This window comes from Mustelus asterias, chromosome 27 (genome assembly GCF_964213995.1).
Source record: "Mustelus asterias chromosome 27, sMusAst1.hap1.1, whole genome shotgun sequence".
NCBI lineage: Eukaryota > Metazoa > Chordata > Chondrichthyes > Carcharhiniformes > Triakidae > Mustelus > Mustelus asterias.
In genome coordinates, this window is record NC_135827.1 from 15,097,930 (window position 1) to 15,113,584 (window position 15,655).

The 15,655-nt window shown below is 43.4% G+C and overlaps 2 protein-coding genes across 2 annotated transcripts in view; one reads left to right on the plus strand and one right to left on the minus strand.

Moving 5' to 3' along the window:
* The window catches only part of pknox2 (pbx/knotted 1 homeobox 2), a 425,919-nt gene extending 425,866 nt beyond the window's left edge, over positions 1-53 (minus strand). Inside the window, exon 1 of the mRNA XM_078198931.1 lies at positions 21-53. The gene's annotated coding sequence lies outside the window, so the exon portion shown is untranslated. The remainder of the gene's footprint in view (positions 1-20) is intronic.
* tmem218 (transmembrane protein 218) overlaps positions 1-15,655 on the plus strand; it is a 70,279-nt gene that overhangs the window by 2,011 nt on the left and 52,613 nt on the right. The gene's annotated exons all lie outside the window — the stretch shown is intronic.

Here is a 15,655-nt window from a genome sequence, read left to right on the forward strand (position 1 = left end):
CCCTGTGAATGACAGCTTACCTTCATGCCAATCTTCATCAGACTGACACCGCCGCCGCGCCGCCACGCGCTCACATCGAGACATCCCCATGACGTCAGCGCGCCCCCTCGCGCCCGCCCCCTCCGCCCCGCCATTGGCTGGCTGACCGCCCCGCCCCTCTCCTTCCCCCTCCCCCGCCCACCGTCACGCGCGGGAAGCCAGCGCGCCGCGCGCCGACTGGAGTGGCTCGCGCTTGGCTCCGCCCGCCGGCGAGGAGGAGGAGGAGCTGCTGTGTGTGTGTGTGTGTGTGTGCGCGCCTGCCTGAGGAGGGGATGGAACAATTGTGTCATTGCGGCCCACCCACTGTTGGTGTTAGAACCGCCCCCTCGGCTTTCATTGGATGGCCCAAAAGTCACTCAGCTGTCGCTCGAGTGTTTCCGTTCTACTCATTAATATTCATGAGTTTTTTTAAAGGGGCAAGCACATTTGATTTATTGTCACATGTATTGGGATTCAGTGAAAAGTATTGTTTCTTGTGTGCCATACAGACAAAGCATACAGTTCATAGAGTATATAGTAATGAAGGAAATTTGATTTAATTGATTATTGTTACATGTATTGGGATACAGCAAAAAGTATTGTTTCTTGCACACTATACAAAGCATACCGTTCATAGAGTAGATGCCGTCAGGCCTGTTGAGATTTTCCAGCATTTTCTGTTTCCGTTCATAGAGTATATAAGAAAGAAGGAAATTTGATTTAATTTATTATTGTCGCATGTATTTCGATACAGTGAAAAGTATTGTTTCTTGTGCACTATACAAACCGTTCATAGAGTGCACAGGGGAGAAGGAAATTTGATTTCAGTTGATTTGGTTTATTGTTGTCACATGTACTCGGATGCAATTAAAAGTATGGTTTTTTTACACACTATACAGACAAAACATACCGTTCAAGCAATTTTTGACTTGGAATGGAGTAGTTGCCACCAAACCATATAAACAGACACTTTTTTGACAGACAAACCCAAGTAAGTCATGCAGCACCATCCATCACGGCACGGTAGCACAGTGGTTAGCACTGCTGCTTCTCAGCTCCAGGGACCTGGGTTCGATTCCCGGCTTGGGTCACTGTCTGTGTGGAGTTTGCACATTCTCCTCGTGTCTGCGTGGGTTTCTTCCAGGTGCTCCGGTTTCCTCCCACAGTCCAAAGATATGCGGGTTAGGTTGATTGGCCATGCTAAAAAATTGCCCCTTAGTGTCGTGTGATGCGTACGTAGGTTAGAGGGATTAGTGGGTAAATATGTAGAGATATGGGGGGAGGACCTGGGTGGGTTTATGGTCGGTGCTGACTCGATGGGCTGAATGGCCTCTTTCTGTACTGTAGGGTTTCTATGACATCTCAAAACAGAGTCAAACAAACATAATTCGTATTGATGTAGCGCCTTCATGTGATGAAATGTCCCAAGCTGTTTCACAGGAGCAATTTAAGTGAGCCACAAATTAGGTCATGTGACGAAAAGCTTGGTCAAAGAAGTAGGTCTTAAGGAATTTGAACGGAGGGAAGGAATAGCTAGAGAGGTGGAAAGATTTAGGGAGGGAATTCCAGATATTAGGACCTTGTCAACGGAAAGCATGATTGTCAGCATTGGAGCAATTAAAATCAGGAATGCTGAAGGGAGGAGGAGATAGAAAATTAGCGAGTGACTGAACGACGGAAGAATCACAGGTTAAAAGGTTTACAAGCACAGGAATGGGAAAATGTATTTATTTGAATGCAAGGAATATGGCAGATAAGGCTGATGAGCTAAGGCACACATGGCAGCATGATCATAGAATCCTACACTGCAGAAGGAGGTCATTCAGCCCATCAAGTCCGCACCGTCCACAATCCCACTCAGGCTAGTCCCCCTGACACTAAGGACAATTTAGCATGACCAATCAACCTAACCTGCACATCGTCGGAGTGTGGGAGGAAACCAGAGCACCCGGAGGAAACCCACGCAGACACAGGGAGAACATGCAGACTCCACACAGACAGTGACCCAAGCCGGGAATCAAACCCGGGTCCGTGGCGCTGTGAGGCAGCAGTGCTAACCACTGTGCTACCATGCCACCCATATCATGGTATCATTGCTATCAAGAACATTTTGCTTAAAGGGCAAAAATGGCAGTTCAACATCCCCAGATTTGGCTTTTCATTCAGGATAGAGAGGGTGCTAAAAAGGTGGGGATGCAGCATTATTAGTTAAAGAACCAATTACAGCTGTGAGGAGGAATGATGTACCATGATATACGAAATGAATAATCAAATAAGGCTATATGGATTGGACATAGAAATAAAGAGCCACACTACTAGGGTGTACTATAGACCGCCAGATGGTGAGAGGTAGATAGAAGAGCAAATATGTTAGCAAATTTCTTAATGCAAATACAATAAGTCAATAATGGTTAGGGACTTCAACTGTCCTAATATCAACTGGGATACAAACAGTGTAACAGACACAGTGGACACAAAATTCTTGAACTGCACGTAACAAGCCCAACAAAAGGGAGTGAAATTCTATACTTAGGGAATGATGGTGGACAAGTTGATGAAATAGTCATGAGAGACCATTTTGGGGATAGTTTGATTTGATTTATCATTGTCACATGTATTAACATACAGTGAAAAGTATTGTTTCTTGCGCGCTATACAGACAAAACATACCGTTCATAGAGAAGGAAATGAGAAAGTGCAGAATGTAGTGTTACAGTCATAGCTAGGGCGTAGAGAAAGATTAACTTAATGCAAGGTAAGTCCATTCAAAAGTCTGACAGCAGCAGGGAAGAAGCTGTTCTTGAGTCGGTTGGTACGTGACCTCAGACTTTTGTATCTTTTTCCCGATGTAAGAAGGTGGAAGAGAGAATCTCCGGGGTGTGTGGGGTCCTTAATTATGCTGGCTGCTTTGTCGAGGCAGTGGGAAGTGTAGACAGCGTCAATGGATGGGAGGCTGGTTTGCGTGATGGATTGGGCTACATTCACGACCTTTTGTAGTTCCTTGTGGTCTTGGGCAGAGCAGGAGCCATACCAAGTTGTGATACAACCAGAAAGAATGCTTTCTATGGTGCACCTGTAAAAGTTGTTGAGAGTCGTAGCTGACATGCCAAATTTCCTTAGACTTCTGAGAATGTAGAGGTGTTGGTGGGGCTTTCTTAACTTTAGTGTCGGCATGGGGGGGACCAGGACAGGTTGTTGGTGATCTGGACACCTAAAAACTTGAAGCTCTCGACCCTTTCTACCTCATCCCCGTTGATGTAGCCAGGGGCATGTTCTCCTTTACGCTTCCTGAAGTCAATGACAATCTCATTCGTTTTGTTGACATTGAGGGAGAGATTATTGTTGCCGCACCAGTTCACCAGATTCTTTATCTCATTCCTGTACTTTGTCTCGTCATTGTTTGAGATCCGACCCACTATGGTGCTGTCGTCAGCAAACTTGAAAATCGAATTGGAGGGGAATGTGGCCACACAGTCATAGGAGTATAAGGAGTATAGTAAGGGGCTGAGAACACAACATTGTGGGGCACCGGTGTTGAGGATGATCGTTGAGGAGGTGTTGCCTATCTTACTGATTGTGGTCTGTGAGTTAGGAAGTTCAGGATCCAGTCACAGAGGGAGGTGCTGAGGCCCAGGCCACGGAATTTGGAGATAAGTTTCGTGGGAATAATAGTGTTGAAGGCTGAGCTGTAGTCAATAAATAGGAGTATGACATAGGTGTCCTTGTTATCGAGGTGTTCCGGGGTTGAGTGCAGGGCCAGGGAAATGGCGTCTGCTGTGGACCTGTTGCGGCGGTAGGCAAACTGTAATGGATCCAGGTAGGCCGGGAGGCTGGAACTGATTCGTGCCATGATTAACCTTTTGAAGCACTTCATAATGATGGATGTCAGAGCCACCGGCTGATAGTCATTGGTTTTTCTGAGGGACCGGGATGATGGTCGTCTTCTTGAAGCAGATAGGGACCTCAGATTGTTGTAAAGAGGGGTTGAAGATGTCTGTGAATACCCCTGCAAGCTGATCCATGCAGGATTTGAGTGCACATCCAGATACCCAATCCGGGCCAGTCACTTTCCATAGGTTGACCTTCAAGAAAGCTATTCTGACATCTGCAATGGTGACCCCAGATACAGGTTCATCCAGGGCTTCCAGGGTGGAGGGCATGCTCTTGCTGAACTCTTGCTCAGAACGGGCATAGAATGCATTTAGCTCATCAGGGAGGGGTGCGTTGGAGCTGGCGATTTTACATGCCTTCATCTTGTAGCCTGTTACATCTTGCATACCTTGCCATAGTCGGCGGGAGTCAGTGTGACTAGCCTGGGACTCTGGCTTGGTCTGGTACTGTCTTTTGGCATCTTTGATGGATCTTTTTAGATCGTATCTGGCTTTCTTGTATAGGTCAGGGTCGCCTGACTTGAACGCCTCAGACCTGGACTTCAGCAAGCAGTGGGTATCCCTGTTCATCCATGGTTTCCGGTTGGGGAACACATGGATTTGATTCTTTGGCACACAGTCTTCTACACACTTACTAATGAAGTCAGTTACTGTAGTGGCGTACTCGTTCAGGCTGGTCGCAGAGTTTTTAAATACTGACCAGTCCACTGACTCCAAGCAGCCCTGTAGGAGATCATTCGATTCCTTAGACCAACATTGCACGACTTTCTTTGATGGATTCTCCGGCTTCAGTTTTTGCTTGTAAGCTGGGAGCAGGAACACAGTCTTGTGGTCTGATTTGCCAAAGTGTGGGCGGGCGATAGAGCGGTAGGCATGTTTGGTATTTGTATAGCAGTGGTCTAGGATGTTTGGGCCTCTGGTGGAGCAGGAGACGTGTTGGTGGTAACTTGGTAGTACGCTCGTGAGCTTGGCCTGATTGAAGTCCCCGGCCACGATGAACAAGGCCTCAGGATGTTTCGTCTCAAGGCTATTTGTAGTGGTGTATATTTCGTCCAGTGTGATCTTCACGTCCGCATGGGGTGGGATGTAAACTGCCATCAGGATAACGGAGGTGAGCTCCCACGGAAGGTAGGAGGGGCGGCATTTTATCATCAGGTATTCTAGGTCTGGGGAGCAGAAAGTTGCCAGTGTTGCTATGTTGGATTGTGATGGTGATCACAATCCAGTTAGATTTATCACAATTATGAAAAAGGATAAAGATGGAACTTAAATATCCAAGACAAATTTTACCAAGCTAAGAGATGATCTGGCAGAAGTGGATTGCGTACAGCCTCTTGAAGGGAAATCAGTGACAGACCAGTGGGAGGCATTCAAAAGTCAGATTCTATGGCACATTATTGACATGTCCCCACAAAGAAAAAGGGCAGTACTGCCAAATCTAGAGCCTCAGGTTATCTAGAAGCATACAAGGTAAGATAAAGCAGAAAAAGAAAGCTTCTGACAGCCACAAAATAATTAATACTGTATAAAGCCTAGAGGAGTATAGAAAATGCAGGAGTGAAGTAAAAAAAAGATAATTAGGAAAGCAAAAAGGATATGAAAAAATATTGGCAGGTAAAATCAAAGAAAACCCAAAGACATTTTACAAGTACATTAAGAGCAAGAGAATAGCTAAAGAAATGATAGAATCTATTAGAGATGTACATGGTAACTCATGCGCTAGTGCTGAAGATGTGGGCAGGGTTCTCAATGACTATTTTGTCTTCCTCTTCACTAAGGAGAGGGATGATGCGAATTTTCCCATTAAACAGGAGGAGTAGGATACAATGAGCATAATGAGAGAGAGAAAATGCTGGAGGGACTGACATCCTTGAAGGTGGATAAATCCCTAGGGACCGATGAATTGTGTCCCAGGCTGTTAAAGGAAGCCAGGGAGGAAACAACGGATGCTCTAAAGGATTTTCCAATCCTCACTAGATACAGACACTGTACTAGAGGATTGGAGGTCTGCAAGTGTTGTACCATTACTTAAAAAGGGTGTGAAGGATAGGCCAAATAATTATAGGCCAGTCAGTCTGACTTCAGTGGTGGGCAAATTACGAGGATCAATTCTGAGGGACAGGATAAATTGTCACTTAGAAAGGAACTGATTAATCAGGGATAGTCAGCATGGCTTTGTTAAGAGAAGGTTATGCCTTATTAATTTAATCAAATATTTTGAGGAAGTAACAAGGAGGATTGATCAGGGTAGTGCAGTAGATGTTGTCTACATGGATTTTAGTTAGGGATTTGACAAAGGCTGACTGGTCAGAAAAGTCAAAGCCAATGGGATACAGAGGAATGTATCAAGTTTGATTCAACATTAGCTCAGTGACAGGAAACAATAGGTTATGGTTGATGGATGTTTTTGCGACTGGAAAACAGTTTCTAGTGGCATTCCACAGGGTTCAGCATTGGGTAACTTGCTGTTTGTTGTATATATTAATGATTTGGACTTAACTGGGTGGTATGATTGGGAAATTTGCAGATGACACAAAAATTGGCCATGTAGTTGATAGTGTAAAGGGTGGCTGTTGGCTCCAGAATGATATCAATGGTTTGGTTGAATGGGTGGAAAAGTGGCAAATGGAATTCAATCCAAAGAATCATTAGGTAACGTATTTGGGGAGGGATAACAAATCAAGGGAATACACAATAAAAGGGAGGATATTGGGAGGGGTAGCAGATGTGAGAGACATGGGCCGAAAACCTACTACCTTGCCCATCCCGATTCCTGGGCGGGTGAAATTCCCAAAACGGGAATCTCCGTTGGCCTCGGGTGGGATTTCACGATCTCGCCCGAGCGAGGCCATAAAATCCTGCCCATAGCGTGGACATGAAGGTGGCAGGACAGGTGGATACGGTAATAAAGAAAACATATGGAATGCTTTATTTTATTGGATGAGGTATAGAATACAAAAGCAGAGATGTAATGATGGAATTGTATAAAACACTGGTTAGGCCAAAGCTGGAATTTTGTGAAAGTACAGATTTACAAGAATGTTGAAAATTGCAGCTATGAGGGAAGATTGAATAGGTTGCGGTTGCTTTCCTTGGAACTGAGGAGGCTGAAGAGTGACCTGATTGATTATGAGGGGTCTTGATAGAGTAAACAGGGGTGCCCTGTTTCCCTTAGCGGAGAGGTAAATTACCAGGAGACACAGATTTAAGATGATTCGTAGAGGGATTAGAGGGGACATGAGGAAATATGTCATCACCCAGAGGGTGGTGGGTGTTTGGAATTTGCTGCCTGGTTTGGTGGTGGAGACAGAAACCCTCAATGCAATTAAAATGTACCTGCAACTACAATAACAATGCTGTCACCTGCAAGGCTACAGACCGGGTGATGGAAGGTGAGATTAGAATAGGTAGCTAGTTCTTTATTCTTTCTTATTTGGCGGGCACAGCCACAATTGGCTGAATTGCCTCTTTTTCTGCTGTAACATTTCTATGGTTCTAAGCCAAAATTAGTGGAACGCAGAGGTTCCAGGTGTGGTAGGGGATGGGGCTGAAGGAGATTACAGAGATACATAGAAATGAGACAATTAAGAAATTTGAAAACAAGGACGAGAATTTTAACATTCGGGTGGTGCCTAATTGAGAGCCAACAGAGGTCAGCGAGCACTGATGCACAGGTGGGATTTCATAAGAGCTAGGGCACAGACAGCAGAATGTTTGATGGCCTCAAATGTGACTGGGATAGAACCAAAGAGGCTGACGAGCAGAGTTTTGGAGTAGTCAAGTCGAGAGGGAACAAAGGCATACATGAGGCTTTCAGCAGCTGGTAAGCCAAGGCAAGGGCAGTCAGGCAATGTTATGGAGATTGAAGTAGGATGTCTTAATGATGGTGCGGAAATGTGGTAGGTATTTCATCTCGGGGGCAAATTTAACACCAAGGTTGCATCCAGTCTGGTACAGCCTCAGTTGCCAGAAGGAGAGGTTAAGTTTTTTAAGTTTAAAGTTTATTTATTAGTGTCACAAGTAGGCTTAGATTAAAACTGCAATGAAGTCACTGTGAAAATCCCCGAGTCGCCATGCTCCGGCGCCTGTTCGGGTACACTGAAGGAGAATTTAGCATGGCCAATGCACTTAGCCAGTACATCTTTCAGACTGTGAGAGGAAACCAGAGCACCCGGAGGAAACCCACACAGACACGGGGAGAACGTGCAGACTCCGCACAGTCACACAAGGCTGGAATTGAACCTGAGTCCCTGGCACTGTGAGGCAGCAGTGCTAACCACTGTGCCACCGTACTGCCCAGTTGGTGTCTAGAAAACAGTTTTTGATGAGTATTAAGGCAAATTACCATGGACGCTGGAATCTGAAACAAAAACAGAAAATGCTGGAAAATCTCTGCAGGTCTCACAGCATCTGTGGAGAGAGAATTCGGGTCACCCAGACTCGAAACGTTGGCTCTATTCTCTCTCCACAGATGCTGTGAGACCTGCTGAGATTTTCCAGAATTTTCTGTTTTTGTTTCTGACGAGGATTGTTTGTCCAGTATTTAGCCACAAGAAATTTCTGCTCACCTGACAGTTTAGGGACAGTGGAGGGGTCAGCCCCCCAGTTGGAGTTGAGGTAGAGCTGGGAACGATTAGTCCATTGGTTCACCTGCGGAAACTGAATTATAGAATCCCTACGGTGCAGAAGGAGCCCATTCGGCCCATCAAAGTCTGCTCTGACCACAATCCCACCCAGGCCCTAATCCCATAATCCCACATATTTACCCTGCTAATTCCCTGACACGAGGGTCAATCATGAATGGCCAATCAACCTAACTCACAAATCTTTGGACTGTGAGAGCACCCGGAGGAAACCCATGCAGACACAGGGAGAATGTGCAAACTCCAACACAGACAGTGACCCGAGGCTGGAATTGAACCTGGGTCCCTGGCGTTGTAAGGCAACAGTGCTACCCACTGTGCCATGGGCCCCCCAACACTGATGTTGTGTTTTTGGATTGTGCCACATAGGGACAGCATAGACTGAGAAATGGGAGGAGGCTCTTTGGGGGACACCAAAGGGGTGGAGGCAGGATGAGAAGCCTTTTCTGGTGATTATCCGGCTATGACTGGACAAGTAAGAATGAAGTTTAAGTCTCACTGTTAACTCATTGTTGTATTTAGTCAACAATTGAGGCCAAGTTTTATTTGGTTTGGGCAGGGGGGTGGAAATAACAATCAATGAATTGCACCTAAAATAGCTACAAATAACAGATTAGGAACACAAAACAATAATAATCTGTGTTTCTATTGTGTCTTTATTATATAAAATGATCCCTAGGTGCTGCTACAAATGTAAATTGAGAAGGAAATGGATGCCAAGGAGTAAGAAAGTTGCTGAATTAACTGAAAGCTTGGTATTTTGGCAGGTTGCCCCAGAACAAACTGTTATGTTGAACAAGAGAAAACTATTGATGATAATGTATCAGCAGGAAAATGAACCCAAATCATAAAATCCCTACAGTGCAGAAGGAGGCCATTCAGCCTGCACCGACAACAATTCAACCCAGGCCCTATCCTTGTAACCCCACTTATTTACCCTGCTAGTCCCCCTGACACGAAGGGTCAATTTAGCATGACCAATCAACCCAATCCGCACATCTTCGGGTGGATGTGTGGGAGGAAACCAGAGCACCTGGAGAAAACCCATGCAGACATGGGATGAACGTGCAAACTCCACGCCAACAGCCACCCAAGGCTGGGTCCCTGGTGCTGTGAGGCAGCAGTGCCAACCACTGCGCTGCCCCTAAAGTCAAAAAACTTCTGAAAGAAAACTGACTTAAAAACCAATTTAGGAGGTGTTGTCATGCCATGTCTCCAGAATGCTCAGAGCACTACAAATAAGTTGATATTATTCTCATAAGTGTGAAATAATATTAGAGTAATAACCTTTAGTATGATATTCCTCATTCTTTGATTGGTTTTGAATTTCTGGATGTTGTAGTTTACTGTCCGTGAGTTAGTGACAAGTGTTATTCTTTGCTCGGTGGGAGCTGAATGATTCTTCTTTATTTTTATCTTACAACAAGTTGTTTTTTATTTAGTGTGTTTAACATAGTAAAATATCTGAATGTGCTTCCGAGGAGCATTATCAAACAATGAGCCATAAGGCAAATGTGAGGACTGGTGACAAGATATCACAAAATGTTTCCAGCATAGAGTGAAGCCATTTGGCCCATCGTGTCTCCGCTGGTTCTCCAAAGGAGTAATTTGTCTGGTGCCACCTTGACCTTGTCGCAGCAGCCCCGCACATTCTTCCTTTTCAGATAATACAGGTTGGTTTAAAGGAGTGCTTCAGCTGACGGAGCATTCCCAAAATTGGTCATGCATACAACTCCTGGTTAAAAGAGGTTGAGTGGTATTCATTATTCCTCAGAAAAAGGGAATTGAAGAACTGATGAATAAAGTGACTTATGGACCAATTGTGATCAACTCACAAGCTGGAAAAAGGATCAGAGATTTGTCAAACAATAGGAAACAATATAATTATGATGGCAATATTAGCAAAATGATGAACCCCTATGCCATATCCACAATTCAGATTATTTATTAAGGCTCTATATTGCAGTATTGTTAGCAAGAAATAGATAGTTTGAATGCAAAGGATTCAGGAGCTCTTGTTTTCAACCTAATTTCAGATGAGGAGTTAAACGGAGATGCTGTCTGCTCTCCAAGTGGATGTAAAAGCCATGGCTCTATTCAAAGAAGAGTAGGAGGACTGTCCCAATATCCTGGCTTCCATTCCTCCCCTGACCAACCCTGAAAAACAGTGAGCCATCATTCACTTCATTGCTATTTGCGATATCTCACCGCACACACATTGGCTGCAGCACTTACCTGCATAACTGTCGTGATTACACTTCAGAAGTAATTAATTGGGTGTGAAGGGCTTTGAAGATAAGTATGCAGGTTTTTCTTTCTTCTTTCTTAATCCCAGCCCAACCAGGATTTTGTTCTGCGGGATTTAACCAATATTACAAAGTTCTTATTTGGTAGATAATAATTATATCCTGAATCTTCTCCACACTTTATCTACAGTTCAACTAAACTATTCTTTGAAATTTTCCTCCATAGTCAGAGAATAATGTAATAACTGAAGATATAGGTACAGCCAAAGGGAATAGAAAGAGTTCTTGTTCACCTTCAATCTCAAAGCAATATGTTATATTAAATATGGCATTCTTTCTGAGATCCCAAGGAATTCCATAGACCAGATTAAAGAGAATAAGTAAGCAGTAGAAGGCACTTTTGATTTGATAGAAGGTAAAACAGCATAAATGTATTCTCATTATTTGTCAAGACTGAATATGATGATGTTGTGAGTGTAACAGAATCTATGTATGCGTCATATTCACTACTGATGGATAAAATGATGTTTTATATGTGTTTCTCAAAGCCTCGATAAAATTCACTTTCTTTTAAATGATTTACGATTTGGATTAATGATTAATTCTATTACTAAGGGTAGATTGTAGGGCTGTTGCAATTGACAACTTTCATAAATTATCTAGTTGAGCTAGTTAAACACATTTTTTTCTTAGCTTGCTGGAAGAAATAGACAGGTGGTGAAGCCAAGTAGACCAAGCAAGTATTATTCTAAAAGCAGTGAAAGGGGTTTTGCACAAACAAAATAGAATTAAGAAAATGCTTTTCTGATTATGGATATTGGCTTTGTGGAGTCACACGCCTACTCAAAACTATTGATTCTTTCAAAAGCAAACATTAAATTTTCTGTCGAAGGAGGACGTAAAGAAAGCTGTCTTGGCTTCAAGAAAAAATTGTGGTGGACAGAGCTGGGGTATTTGTCCAGAGGAATGAGGTTATTTGGTATTTTAATTCCAGCAACATTTAGATTGCAGACACAGAACAAACCCTATTTTAGCATCTGAAGAAGCCAATTCGCAGAAAGTTACTGTAAGGCTTCTGAGTATTTAAAATTTCTATCAAGTTTCAGGAAGAAGTCTAAGCAAAACGTCTCAGCATTTAAAACACATTTTTCTCTATATTACAATTAAAGGCAAATTATGATTTATTTTTATTATCTTTATTACAGTTAAGGGTAAAGGGGGCGGCACAGTGGTTAGCACTGCTGCCTCACAGCACCAGGGACTCAGGTTTAATTCCGGACTCGGGTTTAATTCCAGCCTCGGGTCACCGTCTGTGTGGAGTCTGCAAGTTCTCCCCGTCTCTGCGTGGGTTTCCTCCGGATGCTCTGATTTCCTCTCTCAGTCCGTAAGACGTGCTGGTTAGTTGCAATGGCCGTGCTAAATTCTCCCTCAGTGTACCCGAACAGGCGCCAAAGTATGGCGACTCGGGGATTTTCACAGTAACTTCATTGCAGTGTTAATGCTTGTGACACTAATAAATAAACTTTAGAACTTTTTAAATGGGAGTTGTTATTTAATGGTTGGCTTATGATAAATCATGGCCATTTTCTTTCCATTTTCCTGCATTTACAACACAGACTGCACATGAAAAGTAGTTCATTAGCTGGAAAGCATTTGGTCAAACTTCTATGTTTTTCAAATGAAGTGGGGTTTATTTGTACTCTATGTCTATCTAGAAAGGATACAAGGAAAAAAAACTGATAGGTGCCTTCTGACTCACTTACATCCTTGAAGCATTCTTTCTGTCGATATTGCTCTCACCATCGCTTCCGAGAAAATCCCTCTCTATTTCCTCTTAAGCTTGATGTACAAATGGAAAGCAAGAAACAAACAAAGAAAAAAACATATAAGCACCTCATCTGATCTCCAGGCCATCCAAAGTTGTTCAGAAAAAATAATTGCTTTTGAAGTGCAGTCACTGTTACTATGTGGCAACCAGCTCCATGCAGCCAGTTCACACAAACAGTAAAAGAGATGAATGAGCAGTTGATCTGTTTTGTGGTGTTGTTGGTTCAGGGAGAAATGTTGTCAAGGACACTGGGAGAACTTCCAACTTGTATTCAAATTGTGTAACAGGATATTTAACATCCAGCTGAACAGACAGGTTTAGTGTGTCACCTGAAAGATGGCACCTCCAACAATGCAGCACTCCTTCAATCCTATATCGAATAGTCAAACTGGATTCTCAGCAGGGCTTCCACTCTGAAGCAGGGCTTAGATTCACAAACTCTTGATTCAGAGGTGAGTGCCTCAAATCAAGTTAAGGTGACACAAAGCCTGCCATATGACCAGGGTTCGATTCCCGCTTGGGTCACTGTCTGTGTGATCTGCACGTTCTCCCCGTGTCCGCGTGGGTTTCCTCTGGGTGCTCTGGCTTTCTCCCACAGTCCGAGAGCCATGCTGGTTAGGTGCATTGGCCATGCTAAATTCTCCCTCAGTGTACCCAAACAGGTGCCGGAGTGTGGCGACTCGGGGATTTTCACAGTAACTTCATTGCAGTGTTAATGTAAACCTATTTGTGACACTAATGAATAAACTTTGCCTTACTTTGTATGCATGTTCTTCCTTCTCCCTACATCCTCAAAACATTAAACTTAGAGGGTGGGATTTTACAACCTCACTTGTCCTGAAACTGTAAAATCCCGCCCAAGGTTAACGGACCTTTCCATGTTCCGCCCCTTGCTCATTCCGATTCCTGTGGCGGGTGTGGGGGTAAAATTCCAGCCAGTATTAAGCAAACCATCAGCTGCTTCAGCTTATCATTTTCCAGGACTTCAAATTGTGAGGCTTTGGCTCCCCTCCCTCCTTTTGAGACTTATGGAATTTTGTGGAGTTTAAAATTCTGGGTTTGCTGGCAGCATATTACCTTTTGATTCATCTCATCTTCTCACCTTGTGTTTTGGCCATTGCCCCAGGCTTCTAAATAAGAAGAAAAAAAGATACAACCTGCAAAGGAGTACTTCTCTACTCCCATATTAATTCCCAACATTACTGCCAAGTTTTCAAAACTATCATCATAGAATCCCTACAGTGCAGAAGGAGGTCATTCGACCCATCAAGTCTGCACTGACCCTTCGAAGAGCATCCCACCCAACCCCACCCCCCCGCCCCATCCTCGTAATCCTGCACATCCATAATAGTTAATCCATCTAACCTACACCCCGGGGCAATTTAGCATGGCCAATCCACTAAACCTGCACATCCTTGGACTGTGGGAGGAAACCCGAGCACTCGGAGGACACCCACGTAGGCACGGGGAGAACTTGCAAACTCCACACAGTCTCCCAATGCCAGATTTGAGTTCACGTCCCTGGCGCTGTGGGGCAGCAGTGCTAATCAGTGTGCCATCATGCTGCCCATAATAAGGATATTATGATTGCTACACCCTGAATTTTACACTGTGATACATTCATTGCAATCCTGAATATTCTAAAATGGCTTTACAGCACAGTTTTAATCTAATATTGTAAATTGGTTTAAATATTTGATTTCCATCAATGAGCTTTTAATTTTATTTAATTTCAATTTTATTGTATTTAATTTGGTAAACCTTTGGCCTGTTTCTGTGGTGTGAATTCTATGCAATTCTATGTAAATTGAGGCTTTGTTGCTTGTGATAATTTATCTAAATTAAATATTGAAAAATTACAATGGCATTTAAGAGGATCACGATAGTCTTTAGTTCTGCGTTTTACACAGAATGACAGAGTCTACAGCACAGAAACAGCCTGTTCGGTCCCAGCTGCTCTGTAATATTTATGCTCAACATAAGTCTCCTTATACTCTCATTACCTCTTCCAACCAGGCTCCAATATCCCTCTATCCCCTTCTCCCTTATATGTGTAAGACTCCTCTAAAAGCATCAATGCTATCCACTTGAACCATTTGAGTTCCATATTCTCACCATTTTCTGTATGAAGAAATTCCACCTAAAATATTTGTCGCTCTGTTGTTACTCGTGTTATATATTTATAAACATATGAAGATAATGGACATTTTTACCTTTTAAAAGGAGCATAAGGTATGGACAATTTAACTTGAAAAAATAGACTCCTGGGGTCAGGTGACCTTTTTATGGTTTCAATGCAGACACAGAGACAGACATGTCACTTAAAATGCTAACTACCTATTCAGGTGATGATGACCACCCCTCTCTGTTTCAGCTGAACAGACTTAAAGGAACAATGGCTTGTAGACTTGCTGGCTCCCATGAAGATGGGATTACAATTCAAGACATTTTGGAGGTTATTCATGGCTGGACTGTTGATGGAATGTCAAGCATCCTCCGTTGTGTTGTAAGTTGCTTACCTATCAACCCATCTGTGTGGACGATGGAATCATCAATACAGTTGTCGCATAACAGAAACTGGCGTGTTAGGAAATTAATCCACAATGGTAGTCCAGTTGGTCAGTCTGGGATACCAAGATCTGAGGGAAGCTATCTCACCTAGAAAAAGCAAGGACTCAGCCTGAAAAGTCCACCATAAGCAGAGAAGTGGGGCTAATTCATTTTACCCACAAGGTTTAATTATTTCACTACAGGGACTCATTCATAGTTTCAACTACAGAAGCCAGAACGTACTGTTGCTTGGAGTAAGCCATTGTGAATTCATCACCAGAACTTTCAACCTCTACTTTTCCTTCAGTGAACCGAAAGAGAATTCTCAGGTCGCAACACTTCTGATGAGCTTCCTGAAGAACGAGAGTGATATTGACTTTTCAGATGTTAAGAAAATTAAGAGTATGGCGCATCTTGAGAAGTCTTCTGTACGTCTCTATGGCCGGAAATTTACCCTGCGCCCACCACGGGAATCGGAGC